The sequence below is a fragment of the Vombatus ursinus genome, unplaced genomic scaffold (genome assembly GCF_900497805.2).
Source record: "Vombatus ursinus unplaced genomic scaffold, bare-nosed wombat genome assembly UNPS02014779.1, whole genome shotgun sequence".
Classification (NCBI taxonomy): Eukaryota; Metazoa; Chordata; class Mammalia; order Diprotodontia; family Vombatidae; genus Vombatus; species Vombatus ursinus.
This window is the reverse complement of record NW_020954557.1, coordinates 508,408-533,752: the sequence shown is the minus strand read 5'-3', so window position 1 is coordinate 533,752 and position 25,345 is coordinate 508,408. Positions and strand designations below refer to the sequence as shown.

Below are 25,345 nucleotides of genomic sequence, written 5' to 3'. Positions count from 1 at the left end.
GCCAAGAACATGTTGTTGTTGCTGAGTCATTTTCAGTCATGTCCAATTCATCATGACCTCATTTAGGGTTTTCTTAAAGATAATGGAGTGGTTTGCCATTTCCTTCTCCACCTCATTTTACAGATGAGAAACTGAGGCAAAGAGGGTTAAGTCACACAATTAGTAAGTGTCTAATGTCACATTTGAACTCAGGAAAATGAGTCTTCCTAACTCCAGGCCCAGCATTCTATCCCCTATCCCACCTACCTGCCCTAAAAAGGGAGATAGTGATGACTACAAAGCAGCATGGCTTCAGGAAGAATAGGTCATGCCAGAATAACCTCATTTCCTTTTATGACATAGTAACTCGATGAGTAGTTTAGGGGAATGCTGCACAGACTATCTCAGTAAAGTGTCTTGTGCTAACCTCGTGGACAAGATGGAGAGGTATGCACTAGAATATAACACAACTAGATAGATTCAACATGGAGGAAGCGATTGAACTCAAAGAGTCATCAATGTTTTGATTTCAACTTAGATACACATCTCTAATGGAATCTCACAAGGATCTATCCTTGAAGGACCATTATGTAGAAGACAGATTAAATTCTGCTTAACCTTAGGAGGCAAACTAGGAACACTAGGTAGAAAATATAGATTTAGACTCAACATAAGGGGGACATTCCTAGTAACCAGTGCTGTTCAAAAATGGAATGGGCTGCGTTGGGAATAGGTTATCAAGCAAAGGCTGAATAACCATTAGTTGGGTATCTTGGTTATTTTAGAATTAATCTATAGCAATGGTGTCAAACTCAAATAGAAAGAGGGACTCCTAATCCACACACAAGGATTCGTGAATTTTTATTTATTTTGTTCAATATTTCCAAATTACATTTTAATTTTGTTTGGGCTGTATGTACTCAGGCCTCCTATGTGTTTGACGCCTCTGGTCTAGATGGCCTATGAGAGGTCTTGCAATTCTGAGAATCTGGGCATGCTTCTTTTATAGCTTTAAAGGGCACAGAAACTTCAGTCATTTAGCCTGATATTCAACCAAGGGGCCAAATCCTACAACATGTAAAAAAGGTAACAACGGAAGAAGTCAAAAGTTTTCACTCTTAAGGAATTCTGAGTCAGGGAGGTACATTTAATCCTTGAAAGATCAAAGGAGGAAAGAGTAGCCTAGGAACATAGAGAAAGGTACTTCATTGCTACTAGAGAAGAGAAGTTTTTCTTTTTACTCCTTGTATAAAACTAAAGAATGCATTTCTCCATAATTTAGATGCTTCCATTCGCTTCCATTCACCGAAAATAGATTAGAAATGGATTCATCATAATTTTTTGCAAAATATTTATGGTTATAAAATTTCTATAAAAATGAAGAAATAAAAGTACTTTTCCTTTACAAAAGTCTTGTGCATGAGTCATAGAAGCTCTGCCTAACTAGGCTAGTAGCACTTCTTTTGTACTTAGCCCATTGTTTCTTCTGTCCAATGAGTAAATTTTCCCCAACCTGATTCTAATTTAATCCCTGTTAAATAGCATTCATTATAAAATGATTCTTTTTGACTTACAAATCACTTGTCCCTTCCTCATTAACACAACTACTTTTTTTTTACTGTCTCTCTCTCTCTCTCTCTCTCTCTCTCTCTCTGAACTTGGTTTTTAGATAAAGATGTTGGTCTTTTTTTGGCCACTCCTAATTAGCTACATTACCCATAAAGCTTTTATCAGCCAGGTTTGGTTTGCATTTCCTATTTTTTTTTAAAGCATTCCAACTGTTAGGATTTTAAAATCTAACCGTAAAGTGATTTGTTATGGTCAGCATTTGAAACTGATTGTTTTAGCAATTTTTGTGCTTCTAGAGCTAATTTTAACTTTCCTAATTATAAAGCACCCCTGGGATGTTGGCATGAAGGTCGCTACTGTTATACACCCTAGTATTCCATTGCAAAATATTCGGTCAGTATAACAAAGGAAGTTTTGAATCTCCAACATAAAAACTACAAATCACAGAGTTAAAAAATTTCTTTAGGCAATAAATATGTAGGCTTTTGTCTGTCTCTCTTTATACAATGGAAAAATAGGCTAAAATGATTAGAATAAAGTGGTTTAAAAGAGAATTATAGTCCTCTCAAATCTCTCCTAGTATAGACTGAACAAGATTAATAATCATATCAAAAGTCAAAAATGAATATAAAAACTATCTACATGGGGGTATTTCTTGTATTTATTTTGCTAATTACTACATCTTGGTTCCCTGACTAATGATAAGGTATTTTTTCCCCCAAAATCTATAGAGCAAGATCTTTTGATCACAGCACCACAGTATGAAATTCAATTGTGTCTAAATTGGAAAACTACAACTCAAGGTTGAAACTCTTGAATCCATTTTAGATGACTTTACAATTTAAAACATCCTTTAAAATACAGTGAAACCTAATTATTATAATTCCAACTTCAATAATTCTGAATGTGAAATAATTGAGGCTAACTAAAGTTTATCTCTACTAAACAAATCCTTTCTTTATGGACAGTAAAATTTAACAGTGTTAGCAACATCAAAGGAAGGGGTGCCAACATAATTAAGAAAACAAACATTTCCCCAAGTATTTCCATCTACTTTATAAGGACCATTAACATAATTAACATTATATTTTAATTAGAAATCATTTAAATAAATTCATTAAAGAAACAAACGTAAAGATTTCCAGTAAACAAAGCTTTGTTGGCTGGCCTTGCTTGAGTTAGTGAATATGCTTAAAAGTAATAAAACTTTATTTCTTTTAGAATAGTTTGATAAGTCAAACTTTTTCACTAACTCAGAACAACTCTTCCTCTAACTAATTCAAATCTATGATAGTGCCCTACATATTAATAAGTGTTTGTTGCTTGTTTAAAATATTACTAAAGGGTCCATCAAAAAAAATCAAAAACTTTGAATGGATGAACAATTATATGTTACTTATATTTTTTACTTTGTTTATGCTTTTTAGTGTGATTCATTGCTTGATACAAGGTAAGTGCTTAATAACTGTTTGATGACTAACTTTAGATATTATTTTGTTAATCCTAACTATTATGTTTCTTCAGTGTTATAAACTAATGGTCATAGATGAGGATTTGTATAGTGACTAAATTAATTTAGGCAAAAAAAAAGATACAAATAGTTTAGGTACCATAAAAGTTCCTATCTATTGCCAGTAATTTGGTGTGTTTTATTTTTAATTAACAATAATAATTTTAGATAAATAACAACAAAATGTGGAATTTACTAAAAAATTACTAAAATTAATTATAATTGAAAATATTTTTCCTATAAATTAAAGCTTAATCCTTCAAGGTCCCTCTCAGAGTGCTAAATACATGATCTTACAATTCTTTTTTAGTTTATTTTTAAATTTCAAATCTTTTAGCAATATCTTAAGCAAGCAACACATAATTATTGAGGTTCTAAGGATAGAAGAACAAAAATCAACATTATTTAACCTGAAGGAGCTTAAAATATTCAAATAATTACAATTGATACTAAAGTTATAATTTAAGTAACCAAGGAAAAATTCAAAATTTGATTTTGCAATGAATTGATGAATCAGTTTGACCAATTAGAAGAAGCCACCAATAAATTATACAGCTCAAGAGAAAAACAAAATATGGCTTTAAAGTGTTAATTATAATTGTGAACTTACTGTGATGAACGTAGTCAGTCTTGTGTCATCACTGTTGCGCAACCTACACCAGAAAACAGACATCAATCAGCTAAGTCATTCAGGTGAAAAGATGCACAAAGTCTGAGTGGGGAAGAATAAATAGTCTGCCATACTAAAATGGTTCTATAAAAATCATACAAAAATTCCAGATATAATTTTCAGTAAATGAAATACATGTATTACACAAATAAATAAATATATCAATGTGGGTTAAAAATAAACAATTTTCATTATATTTTATGATATAGAAATGCTTTGGTTGTGTCTATAATTGGCAAGGAAAATATCAACTCTAGAGTTAGTAAATTACAGAGTGCCTATATTATGAACTTTCATGTATTTGTTAAGAAAAGAACCACAGAATCTCACCAAAGGGAAGTTACAAATGGATTAATGTAAAAAATAAATGTCAAATTTTATTTATAGATACTCCTATCTCCAGGAGAAGGTGCTGTACTAAGAGCAATGGTTTTTGCCACAAGTGGTGCTGGGGCCACAAGTTGAGTCTACTCTGTATAAAATGGAAAAGAAAGGTAGAACTGCAGAAACTGATGAGGCAACTGGATTATTCAAGAACCTAAAATGAAAAGCTAGTGAAACAAGTTACAGAATGAATAAGGCTATTACTATGCATGCTCCCAGAGTCTTTTAGATAAATACACCTAAGAGAAACATCAAGATAGTTGCTTATAACTTCCAACATTTAAACAGAATCCTTTGATTGCACATCTTTTAGTTTAAGGAAAATGACTTGACACGTGTTTTCATTGGCATAAGGAACTTCAAGGTGAAGAAATGCTATTCTTTCAATCCAGGTCAGTAGCATGTCTTAAAACATACAATGTTAGAGAGTTGTCAAGAGGAGTGAAAGGTTAAGTAACTCAAATTATATTCCCCACACTGGTACCTTAACAAAGTAAAAAAGGAAATATCTAAACGGCTTAGGAGCCAAGTCCAGTACTACAAGATGAATGTAAAACTGATTGAGGGTGTGTCAGAGTTACAAAAACATATAACACAAGTTTCCATTAAAAATTTGACAATGCTTCCTGCTTCACACTTGGTCATCACAAGCTTAATAACATACCTGAAAAATTACTTATAACTAGTTATACTTTGAATTTTTTATGTGGTATGCCACACATGCTGGGAACATTAGTCTATCATGAGAATAACATGAGAATACTAGTAGAGTACTTAATTGCTAATATTAGCAATGATAATTTAAAATCTGTCTTTAAAGATTTAAGAAGTAATAATTTATCCTTTTACATGAGGATTCTATTGACTCATTTTCCTTACACAGGACATGAATTTGAGCTGCTTTTCTAGTGACAGGCATTTTCAGTGTCATCCTCTCTTTCATCAGGTTACCTCATGATCAACTCATTGTATACCTACTTTATGAAATAGATTTCCAGGGATATTTTTGTCCAAATCAGCATTATAATCAATCAGCTTACTGAGAGGCAACATGTATAAAAAACTCAAGTCTTGTCTCTGACATACTAGCTGTGTGACATGAACAAGTAATTTGACCTCTCAGTGTCTCCAAGCAGTTCTCTATAACAAAGGTTCTTAACTTTTTGGTGTCCTGAATCCTTTTGGCAGTCTAGTGATGCTAATGGATCCCTTTTCAGAATAATGTCTTTAAGGGGCAGCTAGGTGGCACAGTGGACAGAGCACCGGCCCTGGAGTCAGGAGTACCTGAGTTCAAATCCAGCCTCAGACCAAACACTTGACACTTACTAGCTGTGTGAACCTGGGCTTAACCCCAGTTGCCTAAAAAAATAAAAAATAAAAAAAAATAATGTCTTTAAATGCATAAAATAAAATGTATAGGATTACAACAGAAACCAACAATATTAAAATAGTTCTCTCTTAAAAAAAAAAAGTTCATAGACCCCAGGTTAAGAACTCCTGCTCTAAAACTATAAGCAAAGATAAGTTAACTCATTTGCACTAAAAGATGGAGTTTTCTTACTGGGAGTTCCCTATAGTGATGAAATCACAAGTCCTGATCAAAAAAGATGATCTGCCCTGTACTGTACTCCGTCATACAGAGGAAAGAGATCTTGTGCCTGAAGAGTTTTCAATGTAGCTGGGGGGGGGGGGGGGGGAAACAATGAAAGAATAGTTAAAGTGATCAATTGTGTAGTACTGAATATAAATACTATTGGAGTTCAAAGAAGGAAGAAATCAATGTGTGTTGCAGCATAACACATAGGAGCCTTCCCAGAATAACTGGGAATGAGCTAGGGCATATTTACTAGAGTGACTTCTCTGGGCTTCAGTTTTCCGATGTAATTGGGAAGCAGCAAGAGTACTGGATTTGAGATAAAGGATTGAGAATGCAGCAGAGGTCAGGTGGAAGTAGTGGACCACAGGAGGAAAATAGCAAAAACAAAGATAAGGAAGAAATGGGCATGATGTGCTGCTGGAACAGTGAAGAAATGAATCTGAGTGTAGATAAAGTTTTATAGGGGAGCAGTGGAAAAAATATAATTGAATACTAGGATAGGACCTGATTAGGGACAGCCCAGAAAGTTAGCCAGAGGAGTTTAACCTGATCCAGTCACCAATGGGTAGCCACAGTAGGTTGTTTTGCAGGTGACATAATGAAAATATACATATTTTTTTTAAAAAAAATAAGCCTGATGGTAACATATAAGACAGATTGAAGAGGCAAGATTGATAACAGGGAGAAAAGTTAGAGGGAGATCTTAATGATTCAAATGCGAAGTGGCAAGGGTCTAAATGAGGTGTTAGCCACATAGGGAACATTTATCAGGAAAATAATGATGGGATTTGGTAACTTTCTGGCTTAAGGGATGAAAAAGAATAAAGAATAAAAAATGACGACAAAATTTCTAGCCAGAAAGATTTAAAAAATGATGCCACTAAAATAAAGGAAATGTGAATGTTAAGAAATAAAACAAATATTTAAACTAGAGATAATGGCAGGATATCTAAATGGAGATGTTTGCATCTGCAGTTGTAAATTCTGGGCAAAATGTATAATAGAGGTCAGGATTAGAGTTAAAACAAAATTCCTCATCACAGAAATTATAGCTGAAGAGAATGAATAATCTCAGCAAATACAAAGAAAAAAACAAATCTTACAAAACACCATAGTTAGCAGGAAGAAGAATGAACAAAGGTAATAACAAAAAGGACAGAAAGGGAATGGTTAGAAAACTAGGTGAGAATTTCAACAAAGAAGGAAAATTTCTTTCTTGAATAAAAGCCCAGCTATATTGGGTGAAGGAGACTGAGGAGGAATGGTCAGTTCCTCTCTCCTCAGTCAAATAAGTTGTGATGCAGGGGCAGCTAGGTGGCACAATGGATAGAGCACTGGCCCTGGAGTCAGGAGGACCCCAGTTCAAATCCGGCCTCAGATACATAATACTAGCTGTGAGACTCGGGGCAAGTCACTTAACCCCAATTGCATCACCAAAACAAACAACAATAAAAAAAAAAAGAAGTTATTGTGCAAAATTCCCCTAAACGACTACTCAAATTACTCTCTGGCCAACTTCCTTCAGGTCTGTTCCTGCCTGGTCTGTTCCTATCTTAGTTTGTCTTCTTGGTTTATGAAATACTGACAAAAGAGAAACACAGAAGGAATCATTGTGGTTGCAATTTATGTAATGTTTTATGGTTTCTAAAGCATGTTACATAAAATGTAAAATATCTCATTTCATTCTCACAACAATCCTATGAAATAGGCAGGGCAAGTATACACTTTATATTACATGACTCATCCAATTCACAGGGCTATTGTCAGTTAGGCTTCAAACCCACGTCCTTGGACTCCAAATCCAGGCATTTTTACCACTACATCAAAACTTCCCTTTGGTAACAGGCCCACATGGCCTGAGTGATATTAATAGAAAAAGCCCCTTAACTCCTGTGTTCCTTCTGTTTTCTTTTTTAAAGGAGAATGATCTTCACATTGAAAGGGCAAAATGGTGAAAAAGGAACTGACATTTTAGATAGTGAAGAGACAATAGAATAGAGGTTGCTTTAAATAAGTTCAAGGTACAAGGTTCTTTTACATTCCATCCCAGAGTATCACTAGAAGAACTTTCAGGTGACTATTGATGTCAGTGATTCCTGAGGAATTCTGGAGAATAAAAGAACAGATAACCTCAGGAATGGAAATAAGAAAATTGCCTGGTTTTTAAAAAGGGAAAGACAATGGATTGCAAAATTCCAGAATAGTTATTAAATGGATGACTTGTGAACATTTATAAATGGAAGCAGTTATAACCAGTGAACAACTTGCACTCAAAAACAATGAGAACAAGTCACTAAGAACAAGTCATGACACTAACATTTCCTTTTCTGAAAGGTTTGCTAAACAGTAAATTCAAGAAATTGCAACAGACATAGCCTAAATCTAGATTTTAACAAAGGATTTGATCCAATTTTTTGTAATATCCTTATGGAGAAGATAAATATAGGCTGGGAGATCATCAAGGTAAGTGAACCGAGGATTAAATGAAGAACTAGTTTCAAAGTTTTAATTAATGGATCAATATCAGTTCATCTCAACAATACTTATTAATCATCTACTATGTATGGTGCTAGATTCTAGGGATCAAAAGACAAAATAAATATTCCTCCTCTCAAGGAGTTTATATTCTACTACGGAAAATAAGAATAAATAAATACAAGATAATTTGGGAAGGGAGATCTATAGCGGTTTGGCACAGCACTCGGTCCTCAGCTCTATACTGCTTGACATTTTGATCAACAACTTGAAGGCACTGATGACACTTTTATCAAATTTACATGACAGAAATCCGGGAGGGATAGCCCAATACACAAGACGACAGAATCAGGAACCCCAAATAGGCTTAATGTATGGGCTAGCTATGAGTCATGATAAGAACCCAGGTTTTCTGATTTCAAGTCCAGTATTCTACTATGACATGTTGCCAGCCCAATTTATCTCACTTTCCCATATTTATGTTCTTGTCTGTCCCCATGTTAGAGCCAAAGATGCTTGAAAGCACATTCTGTCTATCTGTCTTTCTATTTATAATGTGAGATGATGCCTTATACAACAGGCATTTAGCGTGTTTGTTAAATTTAATTAAAGATAAATGTAAAGCTCTGTATTTATAGCTCAGAACTCACCGCCACAAGTAAATGATGGGAGAGACAAAGATGGGTAATGGCAACATATTATAGCAGGGAAAGGGCTGGATTTAGAGTCTGAGCACCTTGATCTGAATCCCAGTTCTACTACTTACTATTGCCTAACTTTGGCTTAGCCACATAATCTCTCAGAAGCTAGTTTTCCTCATCTGTTCAATGAAATCAATGGACCAGATTATTTTTAAGGTTCCTTCCAGTTCTTGATCTTACAGTCCTAGTTCACATGAAAAATACAGTGGTTTTGAGGGTTAGCTGAATGAGTCAATAAAGTGATGCTGCCACCTCCACTCCCCCCCCCCAAAAATCCCCAAAGCCTAAGTCACCTTAGCCTGAATTAAAAGAAGACCAATGAGTTTCCAGAAGAAGAAGCAGAGTTCCACTATACTCTGTGGTCTGAAAACATACAGATTATGGTATTTGATTCTAAGAAGAACAGTGAAGAAAATAAGTATGTTCTTAAAAGGACAACTTCCAAATCTATAATGATATAGTTTTAAAAAAAAATGTGGAAAGCCTTGCTGAAATCAAGAATTACTACACTGGTAGCATTTCCTGAACCATTATTCTAGTAACACCCTGTTAAGTGAACTCAAAACCATGTTATTTGAGGATAACTGAAATAACATGGAAGGAACTGAGAATTTTTATAATCTCAAGAGTAGAAGACTAAAGAAGAAAATTATGGTTATCTTTAAGTACTTGAAGGACTATGAAATGGAAGATTACTTAGATATAGGTGTAAAGAAGACAACTATGAGCAATGGAGAGAAGTTGCAGTGAGTCATATTTCAGCTCAACATACAGATCATCACTCCAAAAAGGAAAGTTGCCTAAAAGAAAGAAATTAATATCTCTTGAAGACAGGAATTCCCTATCAGTTGAGGTATTCAGACAGAGGTCGAATAACATTTGCAGAGATGATGAGTAGACAAACTCATATATCACACAGGGCTTTGGAGTAGATGACATATAAGGTCCCTTTCAACTTTAGAATTTGTGTGAATGAAGTAGAAAGATACAATTTTAAATATTACAAGAATTAAAAAACACAACACTGTTCATCTTAAATCTACCAGTGAAGATGTCAATTATATTTGAAGGCCACCAAAAAGAAAACAAACCTTTAAATCACAAAGACTACTTGGATGAAGTAAATTTCTTCTTCATGATGGCAATTCTATATGTGACTTACTAAATTACTCACAATTTTAAGAAGAAAATATACATGAAATTTAAATGACAGAGGTTAAAATTATACAAATTTTAAAGTTTCTCATAAAAATCCTAAGTGATTTTTATAACTAAATGGTTGAGGTTTCTTTTTAATCAGCTGTAAACTAGTAAATTTATTCAAATTATACTTATAAAAAGTAATGTCACATTTTATATAAATATAATTTAAATAACATTTGACTACATATTATTTTCCTACTAAAATTGGGTATTTTTGCATACACAAATAAAATCAAAACTATAATGATCCCCAGTAGGGCCTTCCAAATTTAAATTGTTGCCAAAGAGTCTAATTTCCCTTAACTTGCTATTAAATTGTCTGTTTCAAAACATCCAGTAGTTGCTATGTATTATCATTGGTTCAACTTTGTTGTTCCCATTTTAGAGAGATTAAAGTACAATTCAGTTCCATTGATTCAAATCTTGTAATTCTACATACCCCCAATTTGGCTTCTCTAACATATAGTTTCCCCAAAAACAAAAGGCAGATAACTAAAAACATGGTCCTGACCAACTACTTACTGAGGGTGTTGGGATAGGTGGAGTAACTCAAACATCACTTGGGGAAAGTTCACCAGAGAGGTTAAGCCAAGATGTTGGAATAGCATGAAGTAATACAGCAAACTTTCACCCCAACTTACTCCTACCAAAAGTCCTCCAAATAGAACTAGAAAACTAATCAGACCAAATCCTGACGGGGAAATTCCAGAAAAAAAAATCAAAGTGAATCATTTTTTATCCCAGGTTGGCATAGGGAGACAGAGAGAGCTGTGGACACTGGGAATGGGATCTGGCCATTGGAACATTATAGTACCCCTGGAGTAAAAGAGGACCAAGACTGTAAAACAGTAATATGAGGTACCAGACCCATAAAGGACACTGACTTCATGCAAGGTGCAGGAACAGGTGCCAACTGGCAACTTTGATGCTCACTACTCAGTTCCAGGTCATAGATCAAGAAACAATGGAAGAATGGACCTGTTCCCAGGGGTAAGACTCCATGCTAAGGAGGGGTTGCAAGTGTTAGGCTAGATATTTGGTAAGGAACAAGTTCAGAAGCAAGAAGCAGCTGAGTGAAAAAAAATTAATTTAATTTATAAAAAATTCATCAGAAAGGACAGAGATAATTGCAACTGAGAGGTACCATGGAAGAATTTAATTGGAGCGTTACCAAATCTCAGCCAGTCTTTTGCTGAGATTCCGTCTATACAGCAAGAGAGAAAGTACACAAATAAAACATGCTAAAAGAATAATGCCAGGATAATTATAGACCAACTTGTCAGTCTATAATCAAGAAACCAACAGATAAAGGAGAAATAGAGCCAAGATGAGCTCTCCCAAATTCCCCTCCAAACAACATTAAAATAATGTAGTGGTATCACCAACAAAAGGCCAGGGCGAAACAATTCTCCAACCCAGGACAACTTAAAAGGTCAACAGTAGGGAATAAGAGAAGATGGGGGCTAATAAAGGGGAGGATAGATTGGGGGAGGTGGTGGTTAGAAACAAAACACTTTTGAGGAGAGGCAGATGAGAAAACAGAGAAGGATAAATGGGATAGGGGAGAAGTAGGATGGAGGGAAAAACAGCTAGAAACCATAACTGGAAATGGGAATGGGATGAGCTCACCTATAAAATGGAAGCAGATGACAGAGTGGATTGAAAAACAGAATCCTGCAATGTGTTTACAAGAAACACACTTGAAGCAGAGAGACACACAGAGTAAAAGTAAGGGGCTGGAGCAGAATTTATACTATGCTTCAGCTGAAGTGTGGGGAAAAAACTGCGGTAGAAATTATGATCTCCGATAAAGCAAAAGCAAAAAGAAATTTAATTAAAAGAGATAAGCAGGGAAACTAGATTTTGCTAAAAGATACCGTGGACAATGAATTAATATCAATAGTAAATATATATGCACTAAAAGGAATTGAATCCAAATTTTTAAAGGAAAAGCTAAACAAGTGATAGGAGAAAATAGACTAAAACTATACTAGTGGGGGACCTCACCTTTCCCCTTTCAGAACTAGAAAAATCCAACCAAAAAAAAAAAACAAGAAAGAAGTTTAAGAAGATGAATAGAATTTTAGAAAATTTAAATATGATAGAGCTCTGGAGAAAACTGAATTGGAATAGAAAGGAATATACCTTTTTCTCAGTGGAACATAGCACCTACACACAAATTGACCATGTATTAGGACATAAAAACCTCACAACCAAATACAGAAAAGCATAAAAATTAAATGCATCCTTTTCAGATCATAACGCTAGGTATAGCAGTAAAAGAAGAAAAATTAATTGAAGGCATTAGAATAGGCAATGAGGTAACAAAATTATCACTCTGTAGATCATATAATGGTATACCTGAAAAATCCTAGAGAATCAACTAAAAAACTAGTTGAAATAACTAACAACTTTAGCAAAGTTGCAGCATATAAAATAAATCCACATAAATCACATAAATATGTATAATCTATATATTACAAATAAAGTCCAGCAGCAAGAGATAGAAAGAGAAATTCCATTTAAATAAATATAAACAATATAAAATATTTGGGAGCTTGTCTGCCAAGACAAACCCACAATATGAATATGAATATGACAAACCCACAATGTGAAATAGTAACACAATTACAAAATACTTTTCACACAAATAAAAATCAGATTTGAACAATTGGAAAAAATATTAGTTGTCATATGCAGGCTGATCCAGTACAATAAAAATGACAATTCTGCCTAAATTAATTTACTTTTTCAGGTTATATCAAACTACCAAAAAGTTACTTTATAAAGCCAGAAAAAAATAACAAAATTCATCTGGAAGAACAAAAGGTCAAGAATATTAAGGAAATCAATGAAAAAAAGTGAAAGAAGGTAGCCCAGCCATACCAGATCTCAAACTATTAAAAAGAGGTAATCATCAAAATAACCTGGCACTAGCTAAGAAATAGAGTGGTATGGGACAGCTAGGAGGCACAGTGGATAGAGCACCAGCCACGGAGTCAGGAGGACCTGAGCTCAAAACCGGCCTCAGATACTTAACACTTACTAACTGTGTGACCTTGGGCAAGTCACTTAACCCCACTGCCTAGCCAAAAAAAAAAAATAGAGTGGTAAATCAGTGGAATACATTAGGTAAACAATACACAGTAGTAAGTGACCATAGTAACCTAGTGTTTGATAAATCTAAAGATCCAAGCTTTTGTGATAAGAACTCACTATTTAACAAAAACTACTGGGGAAACTGGAAAGCAATTTGGCAGAAACTAGGTTATAGACCAACATTTCACACACTGTATATGAAAATAAGTTCAAAAAGGGCACATAATTTAGACACAAAGGGTAATATCATAAGTAAAGTGGGGAAACATTAGTTTACCTGTCAAATGTACGAACAAGGGAAGAATTTATGACCAAACAAGAGATTGTGAACAGCATGGGAGAGAAAATGGTTACTTTTTGATTACATTAAATTAAAAAAGTTTTGCACAAACAAAACAGCCAAGATTAGATGAATAGCAGAAAACTGAAGGGGTATAATTTTGCAGCAAGTTTGTCTGATAAGGACTTCAATTCTTAAACATATACATAACTGAATCAAATTTATAAGAATGCAAGTCATTCTCCAATTAACAAATGGTCAAAAAATAGCAACAGAAAGTTTCCAGAAGGAATCAAAACTATCTATAGCCATACAAAAATGTTCTACATTACTATTGATTAGAGAAATGCAAATTAAAATGACACTGAGGTACCACTTAACACCTATAAGATTGGACAATGTGATGGAAAAGGAAAACGACTGATCCACCTGTTCTGGAAAATAATTTGTAACTCTGCCCAAAAGACTATAAAACAGTGCATACCCTTTGACCCAGCAATACCACTACCAGATCTGTATTCCAAAGAGATAAAAAAGAGGGAAAGGACATATATGTACAAAAATATTTATAGCAGCTCTTTTAGCAGTAGCAAAAAATTGGAAATTGAGGGGATGCCCATCAATTGAGGAATGGCTAAACAAGACGTGGTATATGATTGTGATGTAATAACTATTGTGCTGTAAGGAATGATAAGCAGAATGCTTTAAGAAAAACCTGGATTTACATGAACTGAAGCAAAATGAAATGATCAGAATCAGGAGAACATTGTACGCAGTAACAGCAATATTGTACGATGATCAACTGTGAATGACTCAGCTATCCTCAGCAATATGGTGATCTAAGGCAATTCTGAAGGACTCACGATGAAAAACTCTATCCACATACAGAGAAAAGAACTCGTGGAATCTGAATATAGATTGAAGCATACTTTTTTTTTGTAAAATGCTTTTTTAACTTTATTTTTCTTTTGGATTTCTTTTTTTGGTCTGTGTTTTCATTCACAATATGACTAATACAGAAATGTTCTGCCTGACTGCATATGTATAACATACATAAATTGTTTGCCTTCTCAATGAGGAAAGAAGGGAGGGAGGGAGAGAATGTGGAATTCAAAATTCAAAAAAAAGACAAAACTATTTTTACAGGTAATTGGAAATTTTTTTTTTAAAAAGAAACCACATGATATATAATAGAGTCAAAGGGGACTTTGAAGTTGTATTGTTGGGGCCCACTCAATTTTTAAAAACAACAACAAGGATAATGCTTCATCCCCATTAACCTCACAAAATACTCTCAAAAAAAAAAAACAGAAGAGATGACAGTATTTTCTTATCCTAGAATCTGGAACATGGATCTCCCATTGTTATTTACCCCTTGTACCAAAAAGCACTTATTTGAATATAGGTAAAGGATTATATGTTCATATATTTAGATCTGGAAAAGATGTTGGAGGTCTTCCCTAATTTAACAGATGAGGAAACTGATGGTGAGAGAGGTTAAGCAACTTGCCCAAGGTCACTCAAGTACTATGTGGCAGATCTGAATTTAAACTCAGGTTCTGTGACTCCAAGTTCAGAGGTAGATTGTTGTTGTTTTTCCTTTGTTTTTTGAAGAGGACCAATGACATCATCCCGACTTATGTGTGAATTGGATGTAAGTGGGATAACGGTACACAAAAATCATCAGTCTCACTCTCTCTCCTACCGGCATCAAAGTCCATTGGCAAGACAAAAATCAGGATGCCTGACAATCACCTGGGATACAGGGGATAATCAAGTTCTAAGCACTTCACAGCACCTGCTTCAGGCACCTTCACGGCCACTGGAACAAATTATTCTCATCTGCCCATTCCATTGGGGGAAGTCTTCACATGCTTGGGGTAGCCACCCTCCCAACTCACCTATAGGTTTGAGGCCTGTAGGTTACCCTCAACCTGGTTTAACCCATCTCAATCAGCCATTGTGCATGCTACAACTTCTTGGAGCTACAGGTGAAAAGCTTTCTGAGCCTCAGACTGCTCTCTGTGACATCTACAAAGTTACAAACAAGTAATTTGCATCAAAGGAAGAAATTCTCACACCTGTGAAATCATGTGGAAGTATGTATATACTGAGAACAGAAAAACAGTAGGGAAGAGGAATGTAGAGAAATATTACTTTGGGAAAGATGTGGCCTAAGTAAGCAAAATGCCAAACATTTTTCTATTAGCACCCCAGAAAAGCGCTGATGGGTGAGACTCAGCTCTGACTTGTGGTCCAGATGAGGCCAAAGACCTCCTTGCTGGCAGTACCTGTTACATATCATAATCAGGAATCCTAAGGTCCAAGAAGCAGCTGATGTTGTTTTGATGATAACACCTACCTCCTAAGGCTGCTGTGAGGAACAAATGATACAATACTTAGCACAGTACCTGGTACACAGCGGTTGCTATGTAAATGTTGGCTTTGGTAACAATAATAGCTTTTATTATTATTATTACTGTTATTATTCTGATGTTATATAACCTTCCAATATGCCTTACCTAAACACTTCTTTTGGTCACCTCTAGATTTGATGTGAACTCCGGGTGAATTGACCCAGAATTGTTACTAGAAATGTGGCATAGGAGCTGAAACCACAAACATTAGAGAGAAAATAGAAAAACTCCACATCTTGTGTGGAAAAGGTTTATGTGAACTATTTCAATCCTCAGGTAAACTCAAATGTGGTTGGAGGAACAGTTTTCCATGTGCAGATGAGAAGGGAATGGGCCAAGCCCAAAGTCAAGATGGTCCCTTGGAGGATAGCACTAGGGAAAAATGTGGAGGAGCTCCTTAATGACAAATGTAAAGTTCTATTTCACAGTTACAGAGCTGGCAAATGCCCTTTACGGTCGAATGTGTGTACTGAAGCATGTGTGCATAATGTGTCTGGAAATGTTTACATAAGCTTGCTGCTTAAATGCTTGTATACCAGTATTACAGGTTAATTTAGTTTGGAAAGCACTGTTTCATTCTCTATCAAATTACCAAGTGCAAAAAGTCTTGGGGGTAGAATTAGTGGTCCTCTGTATGTGAATGCATGTGAGGAAGAGAGGTTAACAACTTCAGCGAGAAACAAAAAGCCTTCAAAAAATTGAGAGGGATTCATAATTAGGCATGCTAGAAGACATTACAAAAGATAAAGGATACAATCTTGAGTATGTAGCGTTTTTTAATGTTTACAAAAATAAATAATGCAGCTAGATTCAAAAGAAGAGACATGGACTGGAGGGGGAATTCTTTGAATTAAATATCTTCAATAAAAGTATAACATCAAAAATCTCCAGGGAACTGATATTAGACAAATCACCATTTCCCTACAGAAAAGTGGTCAAAGGATATGTAGAAATAATTTTCAAAAGAATACAAGCTAACAAATGAAAACAAGCTGCCAGACATTTGAAAAATTGTTCATAATCACTAAAATAAGAAATAAAAATTTAAAAACCTATCACCTTACAACCTATCACCTTCAAATTAGGATGTATAGGAAAAGATGGGAAAATCCAGTGTTGAAGAGGCTATGGAAAGCTAATTTACTGCTGTTAAGAGTTTTGAATTAGTTCAACTATTTCCAAAAACTTTAGAATTTTGCAAAATAAAATTTTTAATTGTTCATACCCTTGAACCTAGAAAAAAATTAAAATTATACTTCAAATTGATCACTGACAGCAAGAAATAGCATGCGTATGTATATATAATTATTAAGAGAGCCATTATATAAACTAACAAGAAAGCTAGAAACAAAATACCTGTTCAATGATTGGAGAATGACTGAGCAAAATATAGTACACTAATGCCATGTAACAATACTACTGTACCATAAGAATGACAAAGTATTCAGAAAAATATGGGAAGACTTAAAAATGGATGCAAAACAAAAATGCAGAACCCAAAAAGACCATACACAATTACTACAAAAATATAAATTGCAATAACTGGAAGAAGCTATAGGCTAAATACAAAGGACCATGTAAAATTAACACATCCCCTCAATGAAGAAATACTAAATAACAAAAGTAGAAAACAGTTCACACTATCATTATCAATCTTCTAAGGTGATTTCCTGTGTTTTTAGAGAATGAGTTTTCTAGAAGGATTTGTTTGGGATTCTGTTCGGAGGTTCTTATGTCAAAATAAATTGGGAGTAGAGATATGGTGTGTTTAAGAAGTTCTTGGCACCAGCAATAAAATGGAATTGTGACAGTTTATGATCTTTCCTGGAGATTTTGCCTTCCAGAAGAAGCTGCCTGCACTGTGGATAGAAAAATGAGCTATGATCAGTTTTGTGATTTGTTTTTTATAAATCTGAATTCAGAATAGCAACTCATTTGCACAGGTGGTTGAATTCCACTTATTGGCAGTAATATAATTAGATGGATTCAAAATGGCTGAATGGCTGAACTTTTAATAGTTTAATGTTGACTTGTGGGACTGTCCCTAGGATCTGTGCTTAGCCTTGTGATAATTAATATTTTTATCAACAACTTGAATAAAAGCATAGGTGACACACCCCAAAATTTTGCAGATGACACAACACTGGTTGGGATAGGAAATACAATAGATAACAAAGTTAGAATGCAAAAAAAAAAAAAATTCCTGACAGGCTGGGACACTGGACTTAATCTAGGAAAGTCTTCCATCTAGGCACAAAAGAAGTACTTTTAGCTGACTACTACTCATGCCCCTAACTTGCTGGAACTAACCCTTCCCACCCACTCCCGTGCTACTTGTTGCAACAAAATAATAGGTAATAATCACTGCCATTTATGTAACACTTTAAAGCTTGCAAAAGCTTTTATCTCATTTGACCCTCACACTGACACTGCGTGGGTATTATTTTTCTCTTTCTACATATTTACTCTACCATAAAAGCTTGATTTTGAAGATACAAACGAATAGATGGTGTTGTAAGGAACTCTTATTACCAGTGATTTTTAGATGCTGTAAAATAAATCTGTTTTATCATTTACAGAAATTCAGTTAGTAACAATCATAATGATCATAGCTCAGTTTAATGTTGGCATTGATCTAAACATTTAATATGCTCCAAATTGTCACATACTTCTCTTGTTTTCTCTTCCTGAAACTCATTTTCTAAAAAAAATTCTAATTCCTATTCGTTATCCAAGGTTTTCAGTGCTGCTATCTAATAAGAACTTATACTTTAAGGAAAGTATAATTGATTAACAAAAAACAAAAAAAACAAAAAAAAACAAAACTGTAACTAGATTGGATCAGACCGAAGGAGACATAAGTGACTTAGTGAGTCACATAAGTGACTTAGTGAGTGCCTAAGGTCTTCTTATCCTAAATGGATACATTTGTAAATAACCTGAGGCTCTCTCTGATATTCTGAGTTTACAACAGTGTTAACCCATGTAAATGGAATCAACCTGTAGGTTCTAGGGAAAGATTATTTCCTAGGCCTATCACGGATAAGTGTTTCTATTCTCTCAGGAACACAACCAACATTGCAACAAAAAACATCAGTAAAGTGGATTAATATGTGTCTCCTTGTATCCTTTTAACTTACGTATGTACCATCAATCGTATATACTATCAATAAACTTAGTAATAAGTTATGTGGAATAACAGGAATGTGGAACTATTGCTATTTTTTTAGACCCTGAATTGAATTAGCACAAGGAAAGATGGCAAAAACTGTTAGTACTGGGAACATCCATGACGAAACAAACCCTAAAAAAGATTGTCAAATGCAGGGGTGGGGAACCTGCAACCTCAAGTTCACATGTAGCCCTCTAGGTCCTCAAGTGAGGTCCTTTGACTGAATCCAAACTTCACAGGACAAATCCCCTTAATAAAAGGATTTGTTCTGTAAAACTTGGACTCAGTCAAAAGGCTGCATCCAAGGACCTAGAAGGCCACATGTGGCCTCAAGGCCATGGGTTCTGTACCCCTGGTCTAATACATATTATGAATTTGTTTTCAAAACAGTACAAATACAAGCTTTTTCTTCTACTTTCCATTCTACCAGTCTTATTAACACCTGTGTTTCACACTTCGCAAATTCTTTACTCACTGGTTTCAGCAGCATTGCTGAATGGCTCAGAGTGGCCATAGTGAGTAAAGGAAGAGGAAACAAATCACAGAGAGAATTTTTTTAAATATCTACGGCAAAAATACACACCAAGCCATCCTATAACAAGGCAAAGGAGTGAGATTGCCTCTCCTTTCCCTTTTTCCAACTTCATTCCCTCAATTTGCCCTTTTTTCCCCTACTTCTTTTCCCTTCAAGGCTGCTCTTCATGTTTTAGGAAGGATAAAAGAGAGAACAAATACAACACAAAAGAAAATGTTACAATCAAGATACCATCGCTTTCCAAAATCTTATAACAAGTTTTCAGTGATGCCTAAAGATATTTAGGTTTTGCAGTGGCTTTAAAAAAAATCAATCAACAACTATCTATAAAGTACCTGCTATGTGTCAGGTACAGTATATGCAAAGCAGAAAAATGAAACAATCAATAATTTCAAATAATTCACAAAATAATCCAACTGATTTTTTTTGTTATGGCAAAATAATGTAAGAAGGTATCATTTCAATCTTTCCTGGTTAACTTTTTTATGTAGACACAAATGATACAAGTCCTCCCAAACTCCTCCTAAATTCTACTAAATTCTGGCAGTTGTGATTGCTAAGCCATTATAAATCTAATAGCTCAAATATTTAATAGATGTATTAGATCAAAAAGATCTAATATAATGGAAGAAATGCCACATGAATGGAGAAAAGTAAAGTCTTGATTTTTTAAGGTTGAATCTGCGAACTGTAAGCCAGTAACCTTGACTTCTCCTTCTGGCAAAACTATGTAACACATATCCATGTGAGTCCTTACAAATGGAAGCAGATTTCCAAACCAAGAAAGGCTTCATCAAGAACAGGGCACACTAAATTAATCTCACTTCTTTTATTGACAAAGTAACTAGATAGGTTGACCAAGGGAATGCTGAAGGCACAGAATATTTAGATCTTAGCAAAATATTTGAAGAAATATTTTATACTATCCTCATGGACAAGATGGAGGCATATGTGTTAAGATGAGGAAAACAGAGGAGAGGAACTAGAGAATCCCTAAAGACGCTATTTCAGTTCTAATATTCTACAGTCTGGACCATATTCTGATCTTTTTAAACAATTAGAAGTTCATTCTCCTCCCCATTCCTCGATCAGGAGAGAACCTTGTGAACTTTGGACAACGAAGGATTTCTCATCAAGTGTCCTAGTTCTAGGAACATCACCAGAATAACTGTTACAATGTTACAATGTCAGCATTGGGAGGTAAGAACAAAAAAGAAAGACTGAGGAAAGTTAGGACTTGACAGTGAACTGCAAGTTACACGATGATTAAGGGGAATGTTTTAAACCAATTATTCTAACTAAACCACCTTAGTAAAAATATCTTTCTAAAAATTAATGAAGCCTGACTATTGCTATCAACCGATAATCAGGGAAGTGGAGGCACACCAGTGGGGACTCATGAACTACAGCATTCGATAAACCACCATTGAACCAGAGAGGCTACCATCAGAAGCCTACAGGGAGATGGTGTCAGTGGCCCTCTGGAAACCCATCCCACGGAGCAAGGGGGTGGGTGGGTTGAGAGAGCACTTCCAATGCATGAGTTGTACTTTGTTTTTCTAAATAGTGTTGAGCGCAGGCATTTGCTGGTTATGGTGTAATTCCCAGAAATCAAGTTAGAAGGAAGTTATTGAGGGGCAGGGGAAGGAGGAAATAGAGATGGAGATGGAGAGAAAGAATGAGACTATATCAAACATTGAGTTATTTTTCCTAACTGCTATAACTAGCTATGGGCTGTACATTTTAAAAAGATACAGAAAATTGTAAGTCTTCTCGCAACTTCTCAGCATGAAGAAGGAACAGTTATACTAGGAAATTTATCTAAGCAATGAGCCAGTAATAGGGAGGAGAGGGCAAAAAAGGCATGAACACCTTTGTTCACCACACCACTGTTGCTACCTTGAGAACACACGAATTTACTTGTTCATAATCTGCAGATTCTAAAACACACTTCTTCAAACTCAGCAATGCAGACTCTTCAGAAAAGATTAGGAAATTAGTTGTTTTAAATGCAAATCATTCTTCCCTTATTTGAAATAGAAAATGTTTAAATGCAACAGCAATCTAGGTTTAAACCCAAATCTGTCCATTTGGAAAAAATAACAGAAAGTAGTCAAAATGATCCTTACCAAATATCTTCTATCCCAGTTGCAAACTACTTTTCTACCTCAGCCCCAAAGGCCTTTGCATACTGGCAATGCCCCTATTTCTACATCCTCATCCTCTGATTAGTGATTTCCTTTTGGAACATCCATTTGAGGAGGAAGTACTCAACCCAGCCATTCTCACCTCTAATCTGGCTAAGGTCCTTATTCTCCAGATTACTTTTCCACTTTCTCTTTACAACATAAATCCCAAATCAGGTTTAATACAGAGAACACCTGGCACATAGTGAGTGCTTAACAAATGCTTTAAATAATCTTATCTAATCTTGGATAGGACAAAAAAAAAGTAAAAAAAAAAGCAGAAGGGAAAAAAAGTTTCAACAAAGTAGGAAGATTTCCTTAAAAAAACTGAATATATCTACTATAACCATTTGAAAAATTATTTCTATAATCTTAACATTAGAATGTTATGAATTTCCTGTGTGAATGGCCCTTTGAGATGAAGTATGACATAGGTGAAGAAGAATTGAAATTGGAGTCAGGGAAGATGAGGGTTCACGTCCTGCCTCAGATATGTGGCAGGCTACTGGCTAGCCACAACCTCTTTGAGCCTGAGGCAACTCTAAGACTATTAGATATCTGCATTAGCAGGAAGGAGTTTACACACACAAACACACACACACACACACACACAAATAATAACTTGATCCTGGCCCTTGACAATTTTGACTATGGCCCTCTGAAATATATACATGAAGAACATATGTTTTATTGATATTACTGCAGAGTTTTAAAAAGGCAAAGATAAGGACCATTAAAGTAACTGTAAATATTGATCCAAGATAGGGAGCATAAATCATTTGTTCATGATATAGTATGTATGTCTTTAATGAGGAATTTATTTGGATTAAGAAACACCATAAGCATTTTCATTTGCAGAATGATTACACACAGTTTCATGGCTTGAACTGATCATCCTTAATAAACTACGAGTTCTTTTGGAAATTCAATTCGACACACATGGTCCATTTAAATTTAAACCTTTAAGACATTATTTATAGAAATTAATTTTTTACAAACTAGCAAAAAACTGAAATCTTGAATATCAAAATAAGTTACAATCTTAATCCTGCCAACAAATTCCAAATGTATGGATTATTTGCAAAATATCTGGGGCCTAGACAGAAGGAAATCCACAACATCATGTTGTGGAAGAGCTATGGTCTTATGAATGCTTATGAATGCTCTCAGAATCACCGTTCCAAAACTAGACCTCATGGCCTTGACTGATAGAGGGAAAGAGGCCAAAGGTTGGGAGCTGTGCTTGGCTGGAGATCATGACAGGAGGGGCCCAAACACACTGTAGAAAGAGCACCTGTAAAGATAGAACTCCAGGGTAAGGACCATGAGATATAGATCTGTAAACTTCCACCTCCCTTCAGGCCTGGACAAGTCACTAAAGCAGGAGACAAGAAGGGTTCATAAGGAGTGGCCCACAATTCCCCATTTCCCTCAGAAAAATCTTATGAGTGCTACCACCCTAGTGAAACTTCCTCCTCTCAAAGGGAATAAAGAGAGATTTTCCCAATAGATATCTATTCCAAGCGAAGCACTCTTGGTGAATGGAGAAGTCCTAGAAATTACTCCCAGTTTCATCAAAAAGGGACAAACAATACTGATGCAGTGACTACAGTGAAATGTGTATTTTAAGTCTCATTTTTAAATGCTCATCTTGTTCATCACCAGAGAACAGTCACAAGAGAGAAACTATTTAAATGCCATGACTGTGGAAAGGAGCCAGAGATCCAACATCCACTAAAGAGTCCGTATCAGGAAGAGGCCTACACCTGTGCTGAATGTGGGCAAGGGTTTATCCACCAGACCACAATTTGCATCTACAGGTAAACCTTAATGGATGAAAAAGAAACCCTACAGGTTATTGAGTATGTGAAAAGCCTTCAGCCAGACTTCCCCGTTGCATGGACATCAGTGAGCCCAGATAGGAGGAAAACCCTATAAGTACCTTATCTGGGTGAAATGCTTTAAACAGAGGTCAAACTTCCAGATCAGTTAAGAAGTATATAGTAGAATAGCAGCTTCTAAATGACCACAGTGACACCAAAGAGCCCCAAGGCCCCTCTACTTCATTCATTCATTTACTCAGCAGCCCTTATTAAAAACCCACTGTGTCAAGTCCTATGTTAGGTAATGAGAACACAGAGATAAATGCATCATAGTCCTTGCTTTAAATAAACATACAGTCTAATAGAATGAGATGGAAACAGATACACAAATAAGAAGCAATGTGTTACAGGGCAAAGATCATTGTATTTTGAGATAGAGGAGATGAGTATGAATTCCATCTCAGTTGTATGCTCCTTGTGAGATATTAAACATCTTATTAATTTCTCTGAGCCTCAGTCTCCTTCTCTTCAAAATGAGAGGGTTGTCCAGAAACATAAAGTGGTAAAGTAGAAAGAGTTCAGGATTTGACATCAAAGAATGTGAGCTCTCTGCTACCTACTAACTTAGTGACAGTGGGCACTTAGAGTCACCTAAGCTCTCTGGCACTCAGTTTCTCATCTGTAATAATTAAAGAGTTGACTCTAGTTAATGGAGTAAGGATGAACCTATTTCACAAACATTGCCTGGAAAACTGGAAAAGTAGTATGACAGAAATTAAGTACAGACCAACATCTCACACCAAATATCAAGATACATTCCAAACTTATTCATAACAGACATAAAAGGTGACATAATAAGTAAATCAGAGACTCAAGGAAGAAATTATCTTTCAGATCTATTCACAGGGAAGGGATTCGTGACCAAACAAGGGATGGAGAAGATAAAATGAATGATTTTAATAATAAAAAGGTTTTCAACAAACAAAAACAATGTAGTTAAACTAGAGAGGAAACACATAAATGGAGAAAAAAATTCCTGCAATAATTTTCTCTAATAAAAGTCTCATTTCCAAGATGTATATGGAAGTGACTAAAATTTATAAGGAGAGTCATTCCTTAAATTGGTAAATGGCAAAAGGATATAAACAGGCACTTTTCAAAGAAATCCATGCTATCAACTTGGATTGATGCTCCAACATCAAGGGAAAAGTGCTCCAAACCACAAATTTTTTTGAAATATAAATTAAGGCAATTCAACTTCCTCATCATATTCATAGATTGAAAAAGATTACAAAAGATAAAAATAACAAAGTTTTGGGGGCTATGGGGAAAATAGGTACATTAATGCACCACTGGTAAAATTATGAATGGGTCCTACCTTTCTAGATAGCAATTTGGCACTATGCCCAAAAAAGTCACTAAAGATGAATACCCTTTGCTGCAGAAGTACCACAACTCATCATACATCCCAAAGAGATGACTGAAAGGAAAAAGAGCCTTCTGTACAAAAATATTTATTTTTAAGACTTTAGAATTCTGATTGATGTAATAACAAACCAGAATTCCAGAGGACCAATGCTGAAGCATGTTGCCCATCTTGTGACAGAGAGGTGATAAACTCATAGTGCTAAATGAAACATATATATTTTTGATACACTCAATAATGGAATTCACTTTGACCAATAGATATATTATGAGAATTTTATTCTTTGTTGTTCAGTTGGAAGAGGAAAAGAAAATTGGAA

The 25,345-nt window shown here is 35.1% G+C and overlaps 1 protein-coding gene across 14 annotated transcripts in view; it reads right to left on the bottom strand.

Annotated features, from left to right (window-relative positions):
• LOC114045671 (bromodomain adjacent to zinc finger domain protein 2B) overlaps positions 1-25,345 on the bottom strand; it is a 342,755-nt gene that overhangs the window by 256,409 nt on the left and 61,001 nt on the right. For all 14 annotated transcript variants that reach the window (XM_027865764.1, XM_027865749.1, XM_027865748.1 and 11 more), the window contains one exon: positions 3,669-3,711. The gene's annotated coding sequence lies outside the window, so the exon portion shown is untranslated. The remainder of the gene's footprint in view (positions 1-3,668; positions 3,712-25,345) is intronic.